The 17,151-nt window shown below is 37.1% G+C and overlaps 1 protein-coding gene and 1 non-coding gene across 4 annotated transcripts in view; one reads left to right on the top strand and one right to left on the bottom strand.

Annotated features, from left to right (window-relative positions):
• The window catches only part of Kansl1 (KAT8 regulatory NSL complex subunit 1), a 176,222-nt gene that overhangs the window by 153,676 nt on the left and 5,395 nt on the right, over positions 1-17,151 (bottom strand). The window lies entirely within an intron of this gene.
• Positions 815-921, top strand: LOC111755665 (U6 spliceosomal RNA). The gene has a single exon (XR_002790219.1). It is a non-coding gene; the product is annotated as a U6 spliceosomal RNA (small nuclear RNA).

The following is a 17,151-nucleotide window of genomic DNA, read 5'->3' as shown; positions in this document are numbered from 1 at the left end:
AAAATAGGTAACTGGGCTTCAATTGATCACCCCCCCCCCGCCACCCCCGACTTCTACCTGCTAGGTAAATGTTCTACCACTGAGCTCTAAACCCAGCCCTTTGTATTTTTAGACATGGTCTTCCTAGGTTGCCAAAGATGGCCTGAACTTGCAATCTTTCTGCCTCAGCCTCCAGACTAGCTGGAGTTACAAGCATGCAACTACCATACCTCCATAATATTGTTAAATGTTTTCTGCATTAAAGGCCATCATCAAAAGTTGAAAACACAAAGTACAAAATAAAACATTTGCAAATCTTGTCTGACAAGGGATTTATATCCAGAACATATAAGTAACTCTTACAACTCAACAATAAAAAGACAATCCATTATAAAAATATTCAAAGAATATGAACGGGTATCAGTCCTAAAAAGACATATAAATGGTCAGTAATCACATGACTAGATCTCTGTTAGTCATCAGGAAAAGTTAATTCAAAACCACAGTGAGACACTGCTTCCTTCACTCATTACAACAACTAAATCAATTTTAAAAATGACACACTTACAGATGTTACCAAGGAGGTAAAGAGACTGGAGCCCTCATACATTGTTAGTGGAAATATATAGTGGCATAACTCCTCTGCAGTTTAGTGATTCCTCAAATAGTTAAGAGGCTGGGGATACAGCTCAGCAGCACAGTACCTGCCTGGCAAATATGAGATCCTGAATTTGATTCCCAGTACCAAAAGAATAAAAAATAGTTAAAAGTCACTTTATCATCTAGCATTCTACTATTGGATATAGCCAAGATAACTGAAAAGAAGTATCCAAATGTGCTCACTTCAGCAGCACATATATTAAAATTAGAACAATACAGAGAAGATTAGCATGGCCCCTGCACAAGGATGACATGCAAATTCGTGAAGAATTCCATATTTAAAAAAAAAGAAAGAGGTATCCAAACAAAAACTGGCACAACTTTTGCAGTACTAGACAATGAACCCAGGGTCCTAACACTGAGCTACATATGTATCCTTTCTATACTTATTTTGACATAGGATCTCTAACTACTAAGTTGCCCAGGCTGGGCTCCAACTTGCAGTCCTCCTGCCTCAGCCTCCCAGAGTACTAGAATTATAGTTATGTACTACTATGCGAGATTACAAGGATGTTTACCGCAATATTATTCATAATAGCTAGCAGATGTAAACAACCCAAATGTCCATCAATTAATTAATGGATAATAAAAAAATGGCATATACATAAAATAGAATATTATTCAACCATAAAAAGAAGTGAAATATAGATGTATGCTACAATATAAATGAAACTTAAAAATAGGCTAAGTGAAAAAAACCATTCATAAAAGACCATTTGCTGTAACATTTCATTTATGTGAAATGTCCAGCATAGGTACTTCCAAGTAGACCAAAAGTAGATTGGTGCTTGGTAGGGGCTTGGAAAAAAGAAAATAGAGATTGACACTAAGAAATATAGAAGTTCTCTGTGAAATATTAAAAATAATGTAAACAGGCTGTAATGATGGATGAACTATGAATATAGTAAAAATCCATTTATTCTATACTTAAATGGATAAATTTTTTAAAGTGAAATACCACAATAAAACTATTTAAAGAGAAAGAAGCCAAAATAGCACTAAATTTCTAAAGACTTTGATTTCGCATAACAATGAACTACTTGTAAAAATCAGAAGGTAAGCCACAGTTCTGTCATTTATTCCTCCTTGAGAAATAACTCTGAGTACTAATTTACCTTTATGTTATACTTCCAAACTCACTGCCAGCATATTTATAAGGAAAACTTAGATTTGTCTCAAATTCAAATGTGATTTGAAATGTGATTTATGTGAATTATGTGATTATGAAATGAAGAAGATTCAACATGTCACTAATACAATCCCTTATCTACAGGAGTGACAGCAAGACATCACTGAGTGAACAGTAAATAGTAAATCAAACATAAAATCTTGTCAGGTGGTGAGTTTGATCCGCAGTACAAAAAAAAAAATCTATCAGGTGCTATTGCTACACCTGTAATCCTAGTACTCTGAGACTGAGGCAGGAGGATGAGAAGTTCAAGCTGAGCTTCAGCAGTTTAAGAATTTAATGAGATTGTCTCTAAGTTAAAAATTTTAAAAAGGATAGGTAGATAGCTCAGTGCAAAGGCCCTGGGTTCAATCTCCAGTAGGACAAAAAGAACACAAAATCCTATTACTGGAAGAGTAATCTTTAGGGACTTAGGACTGGAATGTATTATTATTTTTAAAGCTTAAACAAAAGCAATAGTATTATACTCTGCCTGAAGAATATTATAACAGATGGTTGGCAAAGCTTCTACAAAAGGCTAGTTCAAAGAGAAAATATTTATTTGGCATTGTTATTGCTGGCATGATCAAGGGTATAAGGAAGATGCCCTAATCCACAAATAGAAGGCATCTAAAAAGAAGAGTATGTGCTGAACAGGAAAGAATATGCTGATCAGTCAGCTCATTTCCCAGCCAGACTAATCATTTTGATTTCTTCCTCTGTTAACCAACAACATTTTTGTTTACGTAGACTAAGATAAGTGTAATTAACACAAGTCCACCCCCTAGTAATCACTGGATTACAAAATAGTATTTTTAAATTAAATTAAAAATAAATTAATTAATTAAAAATCACTGGATTAGATAATTAACAGGCTAGCATTCTAATTCTAGATTTACACTTAAGTAACTATATGACTGGACAAATTATTTCATTGTTTTCAATTTTTTCTTACATAAAACAAGAGACCTGATAAACTTCAATTGAGGTTTCTTTTTAAAGCTCAATGAATCAGAAACTTAAAAGGTACAGAAATAATAAAATGGATTTCAATAATCCACATGTTAAAGCTGAGTATGATTATTTTTTATGCCTATATCTTGTAATTTGAACTATATATGCAATATATTGAAGTGTTAAGCTCCTAATTATTTTGTTTTGAAAGCCTGTATCATCATTTTTACTTCTTTTTTGTTTAAAGAAAAAAAAAAAAAAAAACACTGGGCATGGTGGTGCATGTCTGTGATTCCAGCACTTGGGAAACTGAGGCAGGGGGATTGCTGAAAGTTTGAGGTCAAGCTGGGACACAAAGGAGTTCAAGGTCAGCCTTGTCACTGCATAGTAAGATCCTGTCTCAAGAAATCAAATAATCATCATCATTAGCAGCAGCAGCATCCACATTTAACAACACAAAACTTCTTTGAAAGTGAAATGGTATAAAATTCTAATAATTACACACTTTCTCAAAAACACTAAAGTCTCTAAGACAAACATACATAGCAGAACTTGGGGCTAAATTATGACCAAAAATTATCCACTAGTAATTGAGATAAAACATATTTAACCAACACTCTATACAGTCAAGAAAGATGAACAGTATACTGTATGACTGCCCAGTATTTTATTTTTCTGGTATTGGGGACTGAACCAGGTCCTTCACAGAGCTACATCCCCAGTCCTTTACATTTTTATTTTGAGACAGGGGCTCACTAAGTCTCCAAGTTGCCCAGGCAGGGATTGATCCTGTGATTCTCCTACCTCAGTCTCCAGAGTGCTGGTATTACAGGGATGCACGATGCTCAGCTTTCCACCCAATTTTATTTATTTATTTCTTTTGTCTTTTTCGTTTTTATCGGTACCAGGGATTGAACTCACGACGGCACACTTGTAAGGCAGGCGCCCCTGAGCTAAATCCCCAGCCCCCTTTGTACCCAGTTTTAAAAAACACAGATACACCAAAAGAAAGGCTTTAGTTACATAAAATTAAGTTTTTATTTAGAAACAAATGTGCAGGGGCTGGGGATTTAGCTCAGCGGCATAAGCGCCTGCCTTGCAAGCAGGCAGTCGTGAGTTCGATCCCTGGTACCGATAAAAACGAAAAAGACAAAAAGAAAAAAAAAAAGAAACAAATGTGCAATATAAAGCATAGAGACAGACTTTAAAGTAATTTACTGAAAGTAAGAAATCAAAAGATTAGGTCCTGCAGAACATAATGGACCATGCCTGCAATCCCAGTATTCAAGGAGGCTGAGGCAGGAGGGTCAAAAGTTTGAGCCCAATCAGGGCAATTTAGCAAGACCCTATCACAAAATAAAAATTAAAAAAGGAGGAGTGTGGAGGCCTAGGCTTCATCCCCAGAACCATAAAACAAAACCAAAAAAAGGTCAGGTACCAAAAAAAAAAAAAAAAAAATCAGGTACCCAATCAAAAATTTTAAACTGCTAAATAGCATGGTAAAAGGGAGAAAGAAAACCTCTAAAAAATATAAAAATTAGGAAAAGTCATAAAAGACCATTAAGTATAACTGGTTGGGTGCACAAAGACCTATGCAGGCAAAACAACAAAACTTTACATGAAAATGTAAAGGTAGTAATAGATGGTTTAAATTGTAAAATATGGGATGTGTGGTGGCACATGCCTGTCTATAATCCCAGCACTTGGGAGGATGAGGCAGGAGGATCACCACAAATTCCCTGCCATCTCGGACTATCTAGTGAGTTCAAGGCCAGCCTGAACTACACAGTAGACCTTTCTCAAAAAAACAAAATAAATAAATTATAAAATGCTACATGTCAAAGGAAGACTGAAAGAGTCACTTGATAAATCACACTCTTATGATCAAAGTAAGACAGCTGACATACAATTTTTATTTGCTTCAATACTTACTGGTGAAGATACAAGGGAAACATCTATTTCTAAATTATTCATTTCTAAATTATTTTTTTAACACATACAAATCACTGACAGTGAATCAAATTCATCATTAAATAAACAACATGCTTCCAAAATATTTGTAAAATCCCAGGTAATCACAGAATTCCAAAATATTCTGTGAGTTTTAAAGCACTTAAATGTAAATTATAAAACTACTGGGGAGGGGACCGGAGATTTAGCTCAGCAGTACAAGCACCTTGCCTGGCAAGCGCAAGGTTGTAAGTTTGATCCCCGGTAGCAAAAACGAAAAATTACTGGGGAGAACATACTAGCTGACAATCATCTAAGAGTGACCTGCAGACTCTTCTGTCAGAAAAAGAAAATCTGGATCTATTTCTTTTATCAATAACATTTACCCAAACCCCTGCTCAATTCTGAGCATATTTAGGTAGTCTAAATATTTGCTGAACAAAAACTAACAAAAAACCCAAGTGTGGTGGCACATGCTTGAATCCCAGCACTCAGGAGGCTGAGGCAGGTATGCAGTAAGTTGAAGGCCAGCCTAGACTACATAGTAAGATCTTGTCTCAGAGGGCTGGGGATTTAGCTCAGCGGCATAAGCGCCTGCTTTGCAAGCGCGCAGTTGTGAGTTCGATCCCCGGTACCAACAACAAAAAAAAAAATTTTGTCTCAGAAAACAAAAGAACAAAAAATACTTCAATGCAAAAGAAACCCCTCAATTTAATTCCCACCTACTCAAGAAAAGGGCTCTAATAGAGGATGGGATCAAAAGAAATACTGCATGAATAAGAAAAGACAAATCATATAGCAGTCTACACAAATTCTCAGAAGTACATAAATATACTTTATGTGGGCTTTCATAAAGTCCTTGAAAATTTATACTTAAAATTGTTCTTTTTAATCTGATTGACTACAGAATTCTGAATATTTACCATATATGGAGTATGGTTTAGAGATAGAAAGTTATAGTGGATACTGAAGCACTACCCCAACTGACTAAATAAAGACTGATCTTAAAAATGATTTTTAAAATGATATATTTAACATTCAAACAAGTGATATGAAAATTTTTGCTAACTATTCAAAGATTATCTAAGAATATATAAAGAATTCAAAAAAAAAAAAAAAAAAAACCCACAACTCTCAAATTTAAAGACCCAATCCAAAAATGGGCATCTGAAATGAATAGACACTTCTCAGATGAAAAAGTACAAATGGCCAATAAATACATGAAAAAATGTTCAATATCACTGGCCATTTGAGAAAACAAATTAAAACAATACAGATCCCATCTCATGCCAGAAAGAATGGCTGCCATCATAAATCAACCAGCCAGGTGTGGTGCTGCATGCCTGTAGTCCCTGCATTCAGGAGGCTGAGGCAGGAGGATCCTTGTGAGTTCAAAACCAGCTTGAACTAGACAGCAAAACTCTGTCTGCCAAAAAAAAAAAAAGCCAGACATGGTGGTACACACCTGTAACCCTAGCATATGGGTACTGAAGCTAGAAGATCACTGTGAATTCGAAGCTGGCTTGAGCTACAAAAGTAAGTTCAATGCCAGCCTGAACTGCAGAGCAAAACCCTTTCTGAAAAAGATTAAAAAAAAAAAGTAAAGAAATCAACCAGTAACAGATGCTAGTGAAGCTATGGGGACAAAGAAATATGCATCTTCAGGCCTGGGATTTAGCTCAGCTGCATAAGTGCCTGCCTTTAATCCCTGGTACAAAAAAAGAAAGAAAAAAAGAAAAGCATCTTCATTTTTACTGGGACTGAAAACTAATACAACCACTACAGAAATCAGTATTAAGATTCCTCAAAAACTGGGGCTGGGGATTTTGCTCAGCAGCATAAGCGCCTGCCTTACAAGCAGGCAGTCGCGAGTTCGATCCCTGGTACCGATAAAAACGAAAAAGACCAAAAAAAAATTTAAAAAAAAAAGATTCCTCAAAAACTAAAAATAGATATTATCTACTTTTAGATATCATCCTAAAAGAGTTAAAGATATACCACAGTAATGCATGCATACTCATGTTTAAAAATGCAAGCTCTAATAGCTAAAGGTCATCAATACATGAATGGTTAAAAAAAGGAGGTATTTCTACAGTAGAGTACTACTCTGCCATAAAAAGGATAAACTTGATTCATTCATCAGGAATGGGTGTACCTCAAGACCATAATCTTAAGTGAAATAAATTGGAGACAAGAGTTTAAACACCGCATTGCTTCTCTTGTGTGAGAAAACCAACGGGTAAATAAGGAGCAAAATGGGGGACAAACACTGAGAAGCACAAAGAACATGTTCCAATGGAAGAGGAGTAAGAAGGGAAGGACAGGGAAAGAAAAGAAGGAACGAGGAAAAAAAGAATAGAAAATCGGAAACAAAGCTTTGTCAATGGGGAAAGAAAGAAGCAGTTGAGGAAGGAGAGGGGAGTGGGGAAAAAAAGAATAATCAAAATATATTACCTACAGGTACAAATTCCTTATGACGAATGTGATCAATATGTATGATACACTGTGCTAATAAAAAATATAAGGTTAAAAAAAGAAAACAATAAAAGTATGTTCAGTTGGCAAAAAAGAGGTGTTGTACACAAGGCAGAACTGTCATAAAGATAAACTTAATCATTTATAGGAAAATAGATGCACCTTGCAACTATAATGATACTAAGTAACTAAAGACACACAAGCTTAAATATCACATGATATCTCTTATAGAAAAACTTAGCTTGGTTTTCAATCTGTATATATAATAATTAACTTTACAAGGTTTTATAAGATAAATGAATCCAATGCTGGAGAAATAAGAGGCTGGAAAAGGGGGAAAAAAGAAGGGAATCGAAATGTGTTACATATATGTACCAATTCACTACATATTGGAAACATGTACTTAATAAAAATTTTGAAAAGTTATACGAAAGATATACAGAGAATCTCCAATTTGCAGATAGAAGGATAAACTTCCTGACAATAAAATATCACACTGAGTTGGAAAACTAAAGGAACTAAAAGATGGAAAGAATTTCTAAGTGTACCAAATAAGAAACATTTGCTAAACCTAGGATTTATTTTTGGTCTAGAGAATACTTTGGCAAGCAGGAAAGCTGTCTAAATATTAGAAGGCCTATCCAAGCAGAAGAGAAACTAGATTTGCTCTGGGCAGTTCCTGTATAGACAAAATTAGACCCAAAGTGGATATTCTACAGGGGTGCACTTCAACTCAAAGCTTTATAACCATCAGACCTAACTAACAAGGTAACTCTTATTCCAGGTTACCACTGAGAGCCCACTAAGCCAGGAAAGACTAAAACATGGCATTCAGAAAAATGGCAAGTGTATTACCACAGAGACAAATGAAAAGTAAAGCATTTACAGGATAAAAACCTAAGCTACACTCATGCCCTCCAGTCAAAAAGAATAATTGTTTGAATAATTATAGAAGGTCCCTTAAAGACAATACGATGTTCTAGGCTGAGAGAGAAAAAAAGATGAAATTGTATCAGCAAAAAAAGACTAAACAGAACATATTTTCCTGTGCTTCTATCAAATCATACTTTAGCCATAACTAAAATGTAGTTCTCAAAAACAATACAGTTCTCAAGTAAAAAATATTTTAATAAAAAACATTAAATAAAATGCAGCTCTGAGTGGTTATCATAAATCTGAGAGGAAAGCAATGTTGAAAAGGTGGAGTGAAGTATATAATTGCAATGACTAAAAGGTTTTAGGAAGCTTCACTGTAAATTAAAAAGTATCTTTAAATGAGAAAACAGGAGTGCCAAAGGGCAATATGATACTAAGAATCAGAAAATATATCAATATGATAAATATCAATTTATCCATTAAATCTCAATATAATCTACCAAACTCTTAAACTTTTAAGCTTTTTTATTTTTTGTTTTGTTTTGCTTTGTTTTTTGAGACAGAGTTTTGCTACGTAGTTCAGGCTGGCCTCAAACTCATGGTGATCCTCCTGTCCCAGTCCTCTAAATGCTGGGATTACAGACGTGTACCTCACCTAATAAACTTGTTCTTTTTGTTGTTTTGTTTGTGGTACTGGGTATTGAACCCAGGGCCTCACATGTGCTAGGCAAGCACTCTAGTACTCAGCCATATCCTTAGCCCTTCTTAATTTTGTTTATTAGTATATGTTTAATGTTCATGCAGTTTACAGTCATTTTGGGGAGAAGGTTCATGTACATAATTCTGTACAACTTTTTTTTTATCCACTTCCCTTCCCTCTTTTTTTTTTGTTTTTGTTTTTTGTTTTTTGTCTGTTTTCTGAGACAGAGTCTCACTATGCAGTTCAGTCTGGCCTTGAACACCTGGCAATACTGTTTCAACTCTCAAGTGCCGGGATCACAAGTGCTGGCACTACAGGGATCAGGGATGCACTACCACACTCAGCTGGATGCAATTTTGAGACACAGTTTCACTACATTGGCCAGGTAGTCCTTAAATCTAGCATCCTCCTGCCTGCACTCCTGACTACTGTGTTTCTTTATACAACAGATAACAGATACCTGCAGGAAGAACCTGGTGTGGAGGTGCCCACTGTTCTCCCAGTACTCGAGAGGCTGAGGATCCTTCTAAGTTTGAGGCCAGCCTGGGCTACAAAGTAAGCTCAAGGCCAGCTTGAACTGCATAGCATGACCCTGTCTCAAAAAGACATAAATAACTACAAGATATGTTATAACCAAAAGGTACCTGGAGTTAAAATAAATTTCAATAAGTGCTAAAATTTATATATAAACCCACTCTGGGTTCCTATAGGACAGAAACAAGGTCTGAGGTGAAAATTTCATAGAATGATTTTTAGATTAACATCCTTCTTTTTAGTTTAATAATGCCTCACTTCAAAACATCCCTTATTGCCTGTTTACACAGAATAACTGGTTGATAGACTCAGTGAAGCTTGTTCTATTTACAATAAATATGGTTCTGGGTTGTCAGCAAACTCCTTTTTCCAAAAGCAAATAAATTTGGGTTTTTGATATAGCCCCTCCCATTCATCTATGTCTGTCTGTCTGTCTCTCATAGACACACACACACACACACACACACACACACACACACTTTGTCTTTTATGGTTTTAGAATTCTTCCATAGCTCTGTAGTATAAATTTTTCACTTATATATTCAACAACATAAAAATAAAGTTCATCAAAAATAATAATATCTAGTGGTTGTATAATTGTGTACTCTTAAATACATCATAATTCATTTTTCCATTATTCTTGCTGCTTTTTAGGTTAAGTTTCTTACTATTATAATTAATGTTTTTTCCACAAGTTTTTCTTAAAGCTCTACCTCTCACTTTAGGATAAATTCCTAAAAATAGAATTACTAAATTAAATTCTTAGACTTGTTAACACATGCTGCCAAAATATCTTCCAGAAAAGCTGGGCCCGATGCATAAATTTCATTAGTAGTTTGAAGACCCCCCATACCAGCTTTGGCAGAACAGTTCATTTGCCATTTGCTTGTTTTTTTTTAAATATCGTTTAATCTGTAGTCCTTTAAGTAGTTATCAAAAAATGCTTCTTGGTCATTTATATTTCCTCTCTGTGAACTCCAATCACATTCTTTTGTCAGTAAAGCTTTTCCTTCCCTTGCCTGTCACTCTTTTGAAAACCAGTTGAAATGAAGTCACATATCGGTAACTGCAGCTCCCCCTACTGGCCAAATAATTATCATCACGACCAAGAGCCAGATAAAAGTAAACTGTAGACTACCAGTATTGCCCACTTTCCAAGCTATTACTACAAAAACAATTTACACACAGTGACTAAAGAAAACTTCTGTGCAACTAAACTTATATGTAACACATATGATAGATATGATACGTAAAAGGAGGCACACAACTGCTCACTAATGTGCAAAAACAATTCTAATATCAGTTCTCTATCAAATATTCTATGTGGTTGTCACAGAGCTAAGTAATATTTATTTCCCTAAACTTTATTCTAATAATGTGTTCTTACCACATATCACTGAGTTTTCAGCAAACCAGATCTGTTTCCAAAAGCAAATACAAGAAAACAAAAATAAGCCAGGCACAGTGGCGCACACTGGTAATCCAGTCTGGAGGCCAAAGCACAAGGTTGGGAAATTTGAGACCAGCCTAGGCAACTTAGCACGACCTTGTCTCAATATAAAAAATACAGAATGGGCAGATACAGCTCAACGCAAGGGCCTTACGTTCAACCCCCAGTTCTGAAAACAGAAAAGATGAAAGCGCCAACTTCTCTCCCCATTCCACCATGGGTGCTCTCTGCGCCAGCGTACTCAGCACTCTGTGGCCGAGCCCAATGGCCTTTCCTCCCATAGTCCCCTTCCCTCCAGGAAAGGGAAACAGGAGAAAGAATCTGGAAACTAGCCTAAAAATAAATGTCATAGCAAAGAGGAGGAATTTGGGGACTAGCCTGATAACAGCAATGTCATAACATCTATTTACCTGGAGCAGTTCCCAACAGTGTAACAATCTGATGAAACTATTGGTCCCTTCTCTGCCTAACATACAGCAAACATGTCATTCTTCATGTGTTTTATCCATAATCCCATTCTTCATGTATTTTCTCTCCCAGTCATCACCAAAGCTGTTTTGGGTATTTTTGGGGTTTTTGTTTTTTTCCTAATAGTGGGGCTAGAATCCAGGACCTGACCACGTTACGCAAGTGCTCTGGCAATGAACTACAATTCTAGTCAACTGAAGGTTTATTTACTCTTAGTTCGCAAGTACTGTTTTACTGCTTCCTTTTTTAAATTTTTATTTGAACCAGTACATGTTTGTAATGCATGATTATATTCATCATAGGGTATCTGCCAACAATTTATACAAGCTTCATTTGCTGTTAAGCCAGCCTACTACAGAAAGAACACAGCAAAGCAGGAGGGAGAAATAAAAAACAAAAAAGAAAAAAGGGAAAGTTGCTGGGGGCTGGGAGTATAGTAGCAGCTGATATTAAGGTAAGAGGTCATTAAGTAGACAACAAAAGACAAAAGAATACAGAGAAACATCAAAGACTGAGCCTAATAAGTGTTTACTAATCTACTGATAAAGCGTAGTAGTTCATGGTTTCCGAAAGCAAATTTTGTATCTGTTTTAGGTATCAGCACAATTTGGGAGGCTGAGGCAGGAGGATCATTGTGAATTTGAGACCAGTCTGGGCTACAAAGTGAGCTCAAGGCCAACCTGAATTGCATAGAAACCCTGTCTCAAAAAGACAAAAAATAAAATAGTATACAAGGTTAATATAAATGCATACGCACACACACACACACACCTTATTTCTTTATACAGCTTCCCCTCCATTTCTGCAAGCAGAGTCAACAAATACATCAAAAATATTTGAAAAAAAAATTGTGTCTGAACTTAGAAAAACAAAAATTAAAGTTTAAGAAAGCAATGGGCTGAGTATGGTGCTTGAGGCAGGAGGACAGTCCTGAGTACAAGGCCAGCCTGAGCTATATAGCAAGTTTAAAAGGTCAACATAAAGTACATAGCCAAATTCTGTCTCAAAAAAAATAGAAAGAGAGAGGGAAGCAGAGACAGAAACACAGAAAGAGTGAAAGAGAGAGAGAAAAACAAAGCCAGCCAGCCGGGCATGGTGGCACAGGCCTGTGATCCAACACCTGGCAGGCTGAGGCAGAAGGACTGCTCCAAGTTTGAGGCCAGCCTACACTATATACTGAGACCCAGTATCAACAGAGAGACAGAAAGAGAGAGAGAGACAGAGACAGAGACAGAGACAGAGAGAGAACCAAGCCAGCCAGCCGGGGATGGCACCACCCACCTGTAATCACAGGACTTGGGAAGCTGAGCCAGGCTACACAGTAAATTCAAGGCTGGCTTGAACTACATAAGCAAGACTTTATCTCAAAAAACAAAAACTCCAAAACACATAAAAGTGGAAGGGCTGACAGCAGCTCAGCACTTCTGGTAAATATTCTTTTTTTTTTTTTTTTTTTTTTTTTTTTAAATGAGGAAGATTCTTTTAAAAGGGGAAGCTTTTTAAGCAAAAGTAGCCGGGTGTGGTAGCACATACCTGTAATCCCAGCTACCTGAGAGACTAAGACAAAAGGACTGTAAATTCAAGGACAGCCTGGACAACCCGGTAAAATCCTGTCTCAAAGTAAAAGTAAAAAGGGCTGGGAAAATAGTCAAGTACTACAGAGTCTTTGTCTAGCATGTAAAGACCCAAGGTTTAAAAAATTAAAAATTAAAAAATAAAGCAGGGCATGGTGGCTCATACCTGTAATCCCAGCACTCAAGGCCAGCTTGGGTTACAAAGTGAGTTCAAGGCCAGACTGAACTGTATGGTGAAACCTTGTCTCAAAAAAGACCAATAAATGAATAAAATTTTAAAAATAAAGAAAAGATAAAATTTTGTGCAGGACATTTTTTTCAAGGAGACAAGTATGTAACACCTTTTAGCATTCACCTAAATGATAATTTGAAGTGAACACTAGAAGTTTTAGGACAGAAAAGTATCAAGCAAAGTCGCATGGAAGGGACTTGGGTATTGCTCAGCAGCACCTCGCCTGCCTGGCAAGCGTGACGTCCTGAGCTGGGCTCCCAGTACCCACCCCTCACCAAAAAAAACTTTGCATATGGGCCAGTGATCAAAGATAAAGTTTAAAAACAGCCCCTGGAAATGGAGGTATAGTTCCATGATAGAGTGGTACTGAAGAAGGCCTCCCATCCCAGGTCAACAACCAAAAAAATTTAAATAAAACTAAAGTCAGCAGCAACCAGGGTGTATAGTCCATATTTAAAAGCTTAAACTTTATCCTTAAGGCAGTGAGGAGGAGAGCAGAAGGGCTGACCAGATCTAATAGGCCATTGAAGACCTTCCTCGAGCTCTGGCTATTTCTGGGTACCCATTTTGATCCCAAAAATGATAATTTGAAGCAAAGTGCTGGGGAATAACCATATCAACTGATAGAACAAATACATAAAACATCTTATTCACTTGAGGAACGGGGAATTAATCCCCATTACTGGCTATCTTTAGCTCCTAAAACCCTAGACCTTTGGGCCTAGCAACTACAAATTCAGGAATTCCCAGAGGTCCAACAATCTCCATAAATGATATGATGTGGAAGGAAAAATTGTAATGTTGATCGTAATATTTCAAACCAGAAATTTTACTGATAGTTTAAAATTTTTCTATAATTCAATTTTACATAAAGTTTCAATAATTTTTTAAATATACATATATTTTAAGGATAAATGAGATGCCTAAAAAAATCTGCTTTACAAAAAAAAACAAAAAAATCTATTTTTTCATTTGTTTGTTTGCTTGTTTTATCTTTTTGAGACAGGGTCTCACTATGTGGTTCAGGCTGGCCTTGAGCTCATTTTGTAGCCCAGGCTGGTCTCCAACTCCCAACAATCCTCCTGCCTCAGCCTCCCAAGCGCTGGGATTACAGATGTGAGCCACCACGCCCAGCCCTAATCTATTACTTTAAATCACACTTCCAATTTGCTTCAAATTTTTCATTTCTTATGTTTCAATGTTGAGGATCTGGTACCTGTGAAAAGTTACATAAATCTGTAGGGATAAGAAGGCTACGGGATATTGTTATAGGCTAAAGTGCTACAAAGAAGGCATGCTACACTCTGTACCTCAGAATGTGACACTATTTGGAGGTCCTGACAGATGTAATAAATCAAAATAAGGTAAGGAAGGTGGGCTCTAATCCCATATTACTGCTATCCTTATGTAAGGGAAATTTCAGGCATACACACATGAATATAGGGAAAACCCTATATCAGCAGAAGGAACTACAGTGCCATAAACCAACACACTTCTACAAATAGGTGCTCCTCAAGCATTTTTAGAGGAAGTACACGATTACCCTTAAATTTTCAGCTTCTATAATGGGAGACAATTTTTTTTTTTTTTTTTGGTCTTTTTCCTTTTTATCGGTACCAGGGATCGAACTCACGACTGCCTGCTTACAAGGCAGGCACTTATACCGCTGAGCTAAATCCCCAGCCCCGGGAGACAATTTTTTTGAGACAAGGTCTTACTATGTAGCCCAGATGGTCTTGAACTCTGAGATCCTCCTGTATCAGGGTCCCAAGTGCTAGGATCACAAGTGTGTACCAACACATTTGGCAAGCTTCTGTTCCTCTAGCGATTCAATTTATGTTAGTTTATTCCAACAGCTCTAACAGCCATCCTGAAGAAAATCGGCAGTTCATATTATCATCTACCATGTGCATCAATACTAAACACTGTGCATGATTTAACACTTATAAAATCCACCCTAAGATTGAGGCATTGTGACTGTACCCTTTTCTTTTTTTTTATTTGGGGAGGGGCTACTGGGGATCAAACTCATGACCTCACGCTTGCCAGGCAGGCACTTATGCCACTTAGCTGAATCCCCAGCCCCAAGTGTATCCTTTTCAAAGACAAAGATACAAAAAAAAAAAAAAGATGAAAATACCAAAACTCTAACATGTTAACAAACATGCCACACATTAGATAGTCAGAGACCAACTCTTATCAAGTAGGCTATGAAAAACTATCATCAGTAATAACGAACAAAGAACTAACAGCAGTAGCTCACTAAACCAGGCATTATCCCTTTTTTGTTTGTTTTGTTTTCTTTGAGACAGTGTCTCGCTATGCAGTTTGGGTTAGTATCCCATGTTTTTTAAGATATAATAAGCACAAAAACCTTTTGAAGTGTTATCCTTTCCAGCATAAAGGATCCCAAATTTCAGACAGATTAAGAAAATCACCCAAAATCACATAGCCAAGAACAGTGATAGTATATCCAACTACAAACCTGCGGAATAACAATGAAAACCTTTCACTGACATTTTTTTTTTAATCTTTTTCGTTTTTATCGGTACCAGGGATCGAACTCACGACTGCCTGCTTGCAAGGCAGGCGCTCATGCCGCTGAACTAAATCCCCAGCCCCATCACTGACACTTTTAAGAGAAGCTGGGCATCATGGCATGCACTCATAATCCCAGCACTACAAGGCTGAGGCAGGTGGACTGCTGAGTTCAAAGCTAGCCTGGACAATTAAAAGACCCTGTTTAAAAAAAAAAAAAAAACTGTAAAAGCAAGAGAAATTTTTTATGTCTGAACTTGAAGCTCACTACTAAAAATATGTATCTATAAATTCAAAATTCTTCAAGATCTCAAGGGAATACATGTCCTAGATTGCAGAACTTTTTCCGTGTGTATTTCTTCAGTCACAATTCACTATTCTGCCCTCTGAACTATGGCCTTGTCATTTTTCTGATCTACAAAGGGGAGAAAGATGTGAAGACTGAAATGCTGTTTTTTTTTTTAATTTTGTATTCAATTGTTTGATACAAAGATTAGAAAATACAAAGATAGAATCAAGCCAGGTATGGTGGCACATGCCTGTAATCCCCACACTGAGGGAAGCCGAAGAAAGAGAATCTTTAGTTCAAATCTTACTGAGGCAACTTTGCAAATCCCTGTCTCAAAAAACTAAGAGAGCAGGCATGGTGGTACACACTTTCCCTGCCAGGGGAGGCTGAGGTAGAGGGATCACTGGAAGGTTGAGGTCAGCCCCAGGCTACATTAGTGAGTTCAAGGCCAGTCTAAACTACATAGCAAGGTCCCGTCTCAAAAAAATAAAAATTTAAAATTTAAGGGGGCTGGGTATGAAGCTCAATAGTACAGCTGGGTTAATCCCCAATACCAGCAGAAGAAAAAAGAAAAATATACAAAGAGCCTCCTTTTTAGCCGGGCGTGGTGGCTCACGCCTGTAATTCCAGCCTGTATGGAATCCCAGCACTCAGGAGGCTGAAGCAGGAGGATCACTGAGAGTTCAAGACCAGCCTAGGTTACAAAGTAAGCTCAAGGCCAGTCTGAACTGCACAGCAAGACCGTCTCAAAAAGACAAAAAAAAAGAGCCTCCTTTTTGAGTGGTGATTTAGCTCAGCAGCATAGCACCTGTCTGGCAAGGTCCTGAGTTAAATTCCCAGTACCAAAAAAAAAAATTAAAAATTAAAAAAAGTCTCCTCTTCATTCTGTCTTTTGCCTGTGCAATTCCTAGACTGAACAAGTAACAAATGTCACCATTTTCTTTTTTGCATTTTTTTGGGGGGAGGAGTGCTACCAGGAATCGAACTCACGGGGCTGGGGGTTTAGCTCAGCGGCATAAGCGCCTGCCTTGAAAGCAGGTAGTCGTGGGGCTGGGGATTTAGCTCAGCGGCATAAGCACCTGCCTTGCAAGCAGACGGTCGTGAGTTCGGTCCCCGGTACCGATAAAAACGAAAAAGACAAAAAAAAAAAAAAAAAAGAAAGCAGGTAGTCGTGAGTTTGATCCCCGGTACCGATGAAAAAGACAAAAAAAAAAAAAAAAAAAGGAATCGCACTCACAATCTTGCACTTGCTAGGAAGGTGCTTGACACTGAGCTATATCTGCAGCCCCACCATTTTCTTGTTT

The sequence above is a fragment of the Cavia porcellus genome, unplaced genomic scaffold (genome assembly GCF_034190915.1).
Source record: "Cavia porcellus strain 051 isolate PalLab524CR breed Dunkin Hartley unplaced genomic scaffold, mCavPor4.1 scaffold_32, whole genome shotgun sequence".
Taxonomy (NCBI): Eukaryota; Metazoa; Chordata; class Mammalia; order Rodentia; family Caviidae; genus Cavia; species Cavia porcellus.
The sequence above is the reverse complement of the archived record's forward strand: the minus strand, read 5'-3'. Positions and strand labels throughout refer to the sequence as shown.